The 7,028-nt window shown below is 32.8% G+C and overlaps 1 long non-coding RNA gene across 1 annotated transcript; it reads left to right on the top strand.

Moving 5' to 3' along the window:
* The first annotated feature begins 3,479 nt into the window (after window positions 1-3,479).
* On the top strand, window positions 3,480-5,545 carry LOC127732447 (uncharacterized). Its single transcript, XR_007996262.1, has 3 exons — window positions 3,480-3,505; window positions 4,694-4,757; window positions 5,523-5,545. It is a non-coding gene; the product is annotated as an uncharacterized LOC127732447 (long non-coding RNA).
* The last annotated feature ends 1,483 nt before the right edge of the window (window positions 5,546-7,028 follow it).

Below are 7,028 nucleotides of genomic sequence, written 5' to 3' on the forward strand. Positions count from 1 at the left end.
AAGAAATTGGAATATATTATAAAATATAAAAAATGTTGTTATATTTAAAACGATTTTAATTTTTATCACGTTATCTTAGTATTGATTTTTATTTGTAAATAATCAATTTGCTTATGTCTGGAATTTTAGTTTATTGAAAGACCTTTTGTCTGATTTTAAAAATATACCTTAAATTGTTATAATATTCGAATTAGCTCTCGCCACGATATAGCCTTTCTGTGCTAATGCGGCGTAAAGCAAACAACAATCAATCAATCTCTGAGTTCTGAGTGAGTTCCAGTTATTGTTGTAGAAACAGCCTTCCTTAGTTTTGTTGTAGTCAGTTTTTTTCGGCACCTTCTTCTGCTAGAGATTTTGCATTCCTACTAACTTGACGAGTGTTCCAGGCACCTCTTTACTTTTTGGCCAGGTAATGAAAATACTGTCATCTTCTTTTGGGGTTGTGTACTTCTGTACAAATTTGCAGAGTTGTATGTATCTCATGATAAAACTGTGAAGCTCATTATCTATACCAATATTTGCTGGTGCTATATCTCCTGTTTTGTGTTCTTTCACCTTAAAGTGGAGAAAAAGGACCAATACTGGGCATGTCAATCAATAAAGTTTACAGCAGCATTTTATTTGTTTTTTTTTTGTGTGGCAAACTATAATTTTGAATCAACTGTTTCAAATTAAGACTTTAAGACGCTAATAGGCTTGTTCTATGTGCCTGTCCCAAATCTGTATTTAGGAAGTTGTCGTGTGTAAATCTGTAATAAATGATCCTCATTCATTGTTCTAAAAACAGACCGTTCGATTTAATTTTTGAACTGTTTCACATAAATTGTGTAAAACCTCTTAACAGTTGTCACATGGAATGGATTTTCCAATTGTTGAAGACCGAACGGCGATATGAAGTTGTTCAATTCCTTGTACATTGACGGGTAGTTGTCTCCTCGGCAGCTTTATGGCAATACCAAACTAGAATTAAATATCATCCTCAAAAAAATTGGTTGGAGAAGCGATAGAGACAGGAGGAAGGACGGACAAACAGATAGGCGGATGGAACTCGATGAATATCGCCTAATTTTGTAAAAGAAAGTCCGAGATGAAAAATACAGTGTTTACATTTCACATTGACGGTCTTACTGACAGAACGGACGGACGTTTTGACGAACCGATTTAAAATATCACATAACTTCATTTGAAGTGCAAGAATGAAAAGCATTGTTGAAAGTATACGTTTGTATCAGTCACATGGTTCAATTCATTACTAGGACCAATTTAAATTTCTGCCTTTTGTTAAGTTAAATGTCAATGAGCTTGTCCTTTTTGGCAAATATTTCATGCATATTCAGGACGATCTGGGGTCCTGAGAGCAGTTCCTAATGCACTGTGGGTTATGCCAAGAATGACTCGAGGTATTTGTCCGTACTTAAAAGTATTTTAAGTATCACAAAATCTCTGGCATTAGCAAAGTGTGTGGACGTTAAACCACCCTCTTCCTAATTGTCTTTCACTTACGTTCGTACTGTCTCTATAGCAGTTTCAGAGTTAAAAAACTTCACTATGTCATCTTTATATACCATTGTTTCTGCAAGCAGAATGTAAAATGAAATAAGTTGCTCTGTAATTGAATGGAATAATACTTCAACCGCATTTCATTTTTACACTTAAGAGTTAAAAACTTTTTACCGCAGTTTTCTGCCTAACAGCGGTAAAAGTTTTCTTTTACCACAAAACGGAAATTCATTACCACAGTTAGGTAGAAATCCGCGGTAAAAATTTTCAGTGCTAACTGGTTACATGTTTTTATTTAATGCAACACTAGAAAATACCCGCGAAATATACTTTGATTCATAATTTGAAGATATATAGTTTTGGTGTAAGGCGATATTAAGATCTTAAATCTTTTTGAAGCGTGTCACAGACGAAATACCACCACTCAATATGACACCCATAAGAATAGTCTTCCCGACAGAAACTATTGGCGTTTGTGATCTAATCATAGGATATGTCATTGTTATACCCTGAATGCATTGCACTGATCAAAATAATATGTGTTTATAAATACTCTTAATTGGTGACATATGCCACTTCTTTATCCATTTTTACCGAAAACCGAAGTAATCCCCCCACCCTTTAGGGTATACCTTTTGCTGAACAGACCATAATACTTGCAGACAAAGTGGAAATGATGACGGCACGTAATTTTTTGCAAATTTACCCAAAAATATTTCGCAACCTTACATTAAGTTTTGGATCTGCATCTGATTTCTGGTGTTTCCGTGCTCAGAACCACCCCCATATATGAGCGGGTTGAATATTTATATATGAATGGGTGTGAGTCACATTCCAGCCGCAATTCGGTACCCATTTTTAACCGAAAACTGAAATAATCTCCCACCCTTTTCATGTTGAATTGATGCGGTTCCCTGGAAGGAAAAGCTCTTGGCGTGTAAAACTCTGTTGTTACATTGCTGAGAGCGTCAAGGGAATGTGTATCACAAAGTGTTTCAGTGTAAGGTCAATATTTAACGTATCTGGCTGCCGTTTCATAAAACAATCGCTAATAACGATTACCGTGAATTTTAGCGTGTAACTAACGACTACACAACGATGACGTCTACGTGCGTTTTCATAAAGCATATACGCAGAAGAATCGTTAGAATTTGTGATCGCTAGACAATCGCTATTTATTTATAGCACGGGAATCCCCGAAAACAGCACTCTTTTTCATTGGAGGTATGTAACATAGAATTTAGCAGACGAAAATACGTACAACACTATCTGACTATGGAAATACAAAAAATTAAAAGTCCGAGAAAACCTCACTTTTCGAGTGAGGAGGTGGATATCATTGTGAAGGGAGTGCAAGAAAACTATTCTCTTCTTTTTGGAGCACTCTCTCCTAATTTAGACCTTCATAAAAAGAAGGCAATCTGGTAAAGTATTGTTCAGAAGTATGTTAACACACCGATATTTTAAATAGACACAAATTGAATTAAAAACAAACAAATGAGTATAACAAAGATTGATCTTTTAATAATTTGTCAGATGAATGCAAACACTAAATTGGTAAAACAAAATCAGTCAAGTGCCTGTGCCCCAGATATATCTAAAGTCCTCTTAATAATATGTCAATGTTTTTTATTATCCTAAAATCTCGGAAACGGGAAGGACCGCTTTATATATATATTGCATTAATAAACATTTAATACAGGTTAATAGTTTTCAATAATTAGCTGATTAGGAGGGTGTGTTTCACGAATTTAACCATATATAACTAAAAGCATGATAAATGCAGGATATCCAATTTCATTTGACAACATCATGGTGTAAACCTATATGTTACTCTTAATCAAGAAATTCAATTAGTTCTGTTGTAAGAACTACGCCAGAGGTGAAACACAAATGGCAGGATTTGCAACTCAAATCAAAGAAAAAGGAGGTAGAAAGATTCAAGCTCCAGAATCTGACAGGTGGTGGATCAGCACCACCTGCTTTAACACCACTTGAGTCAAAGGTTAGTTGATTGAACTATTTTGTTGTTTTAATTATTGTTGTAGTTCAAACAATATTGTTATCAATAGAAAAGAATGGAACAGAATTTTATTAACATTGAAAATTTCAATAAGTAATAATCACAAATGGTAAATTCAATCCTTAGATATATCATGTACTAGTAAATCATTTCAATTTTGTGTGATTTTAGTGCTCATGAGAATAATATTGCGATGAATTCTAAGACTTTAGAATTATATATAACATAAAATTGAGAATGGAAATGGGGAATGTGTCATAGAGACAACAACCTGACCATAGAGCAGACAACAGCCGAAGGCCACCAATGGGTCTTCAATGCAGCGAGAAACTCCCGCACCCGGAGCCGTCCTTCAGCTGGCCCCTAAACAAATATGTATACTAGTTCAGTGATAATGGACGTCATACTAAACTCCAAATTATACACAAGAAACTAAAATTAAAAATTATACAAGACTAACAAAGGCCAGAGGCTCCTGACTTGGTACAGGCGCAAAAATGCAGCGGGGTTAAACATGTTTTTTGAGATCTCAACCCTCCCCCTATACCTCTAGCCAATGTAGAAAAAACAAACGTACAACAGTACGCACAGTAAAACTCAGTTTAAGAGAAGTCCGAGTCCGATGTCAGTATAGGAAACAAAAGAAAATAAACAAAATGACAATAATACATAAATAACAACAGACTACTAGCAGTTACTGACATGCCAGCTCCAGACCTCAATTAAACATGTTGTACCAGCTATTTAAAAAGTGAAACTGATGAATTTACCATGTTTATAACATATATGATTTTACAGTATATATTAAAAAGAAGACACATTACAGTATAATATCTCTGGCTAACTTTCAAATCAATTTGAACAAGTTGCATCTCACATTGTTATGAATCATTTATTAAACATCATGAAATACAGATATAAAGTGTATACCAATTGAACTGAATATAGTAATAAAAGATTGACAATAGAAATTAGATAAATTAATATATATATATAGGATACTATGGAGAACATTATGAACAATTTTATATTGTAATAGACAAAATGTGAATATTCATATTGAATATAAATATTTGGTGCATTTTCAGCATTATTGTTTTTTCCTATTTTATGCACAGCGTGGACAAATTTTAAAAACTTTTCAATATATATATATACATTTATTTACAGGTTATTTCTATCATTCCCAGAGTTGCCTGCTATGGAATTACTGGTGGTATTGACACCGACAGTGGTAAATTAAACATGTTATATGAATCTATATTGAATTTACTTAGGCCAAATAAAATAATATGTGCCTTTCCTAATACATCTTTGAAAAAAGGGTAAGTAGGTAGGTACAGAATTTTTTTATTTTACAATTGTTTTTACATTGAGTTTTTGGAAGAGAAATTCTGACATTAACTGTGCTTATTGAAAAATGACCAAAACACCGTTAAGGTAGGCTTTTTCTAAGCTTAAAATATAGGGTAGGTAGGGAAAAAGGAAACACACATATTTTTTTTTATTTGGCCTTATCATTCCTGGGTTAATATTGTTTAGTGAGTTGTTAATAGCAATAGTGCTGTCTAAGTCAGGAAACATAATTAAGCTCTACATATTCATACACAAAGTTAGTAAAATACACAATGTTATGTTCAGCTTCAATAGCACTATTAATTCTTTATATAGCTTATATACATTGTATGTTGTGTAGTGAGAATATTGAAACAGGGTATTAATAAATGAGACAGAAACCCAACAATACAAGGTGTAAAATTTATATTGAAGGTATGAAAGATAACTTGAACAATTTAAATTTAATGACTTCTGATTTTTTGTAACACTCATAAAAAAAGGTATTTTTAAACTATTAATACAATGGCATTTTATTACAGTATGCATATATGTAACAAGTAATACGATTCGTTTAAATAACGAATACCTTCATGTACAATATATAGACCCAAGTTTATTTTCTTAATTCTGATAAGCATATCTTTTTGTTTTTCTTTGATAGCATTAGTGTCCTCTGTACAGATGTCAGATTAACCTGTTTCTGAGAGTAAATATGAACATAAACTTATACAATTGCACTGCTGAGTAGAAGATAACATATCTGACTTACATTTTATTTAGGGTTTATTAAGTCCTGTACAATTTAAAAGACCTGCTTTATCAGAAAACTTTTTTGTTGTTTAAAAAACATATAAAAACAGTGTTGATACAAAATAAAAACACTTTCGTATAAAACATAACTTACGCTATAGTCAAATCCTTACTAGAAAAAAAATGTCTATGTTAAAGTTAAAGAAGATTATTCATGAATTAGTGAGTAGTCACTGAAATGTTTACGTATTTAAAAAAAAAACATGAACGGAAACCAGCTAAAACAAACAATAAAACTTATTGTAGTAGTTTATCATGTATTTGATTATTTTAATAGATGAAAATACAGACACAACTGGAAGTGCAGATGACACCGTTGATATATTGATAGACATGTCAACAGGAAAGGAAATCATAAGTAATTCATACATATATACTTTCCTACTAAAAAAAAATTCCTAAATACTTCATTAAATTTAAAAGATCAAAATGTATCTGTGTCATAAAGGCTTTCTACATTTCTTTTATATATTTAAGAGTTGTTTTTCTTTTTGTTTTAATTTAGAAAAAAAATCCCAAAATTTTATTAGTTTGGGCTTGGACTATTGGTTTTATAGTTGCATGTTTGGGTGTACAATGTTTTGTTATTGTTGAGGATTAGATTAAAAAAATACATTTTTCAGTGTCCTTAGAGACAGGAAATATTCAATTAATACATAATTTTCATACTAGTCATTATGATATGTAACTTTATATCTGCACTTGTACATGTTTGCGATTAAGTAGCTTATGAATATATTATATAGTATGGAAGCTTTTGTTTTATTGGTTTTTTGTCTCGCCTTGACGGAGTCAAAAAGCGAGACATAGGTATGCTGTTTCCGGCGTCGGCGAGGGCGGCGTCAACAATGTATTAGTTTGTGATTAGGTCTAGTTCATGGTGAACCACTAGTGGTAGGTCAATGATATTTGGTATGCAGTTGTATTAGCATTGGCACATCTCATTACCATGGAGATTATTTGGCCCTGCCCCCTCAGTCAAGGTCTATTGACTTTGAAACCTTATATAGTTTACATGTATTAATTTGTGATTAGGTCAATTTATGGTGAACCACTAGTGGTAGGTCAATGATAGTTGGTATGCAGTTGTATACGCATTGGCATATCTCATTTCCATGGAGGTTATTTGGCTCCGCCCGCTTAGTCATGGTCTATTATCTATAGACTTTGAAAATTTTGCTAAGTTAACATGTATTAGTTTGTGATTAGGTCAGTTCAAGGGAAACCATTAGTGGTAGGCCAATGTTAATTGGTGTTCAGTTGTATAAGCATTAGCACATCTCATTTCCATGGAGAATATTTGGCCCCGCCCCCTCAGTCATGGTCTATTTACTTTGAAACTTTTGCTTAGTTTACA

This window comes from Mytilus californianus, unplaced genomic scaffold, assembly GCF_021869535.1.
Source record: "Mytilus californianus isolate M0D057914Y unplaced genomic scaffold, xbMytCali1.0.p SCAF_24, whole genome shotgun sequence".
Lineage (NCBI taxonomy): Eukaryota > Metazoa > Mollusca > Bivalvia > Mytilida > Mytilidae > Mytilus > Mytilus californianus.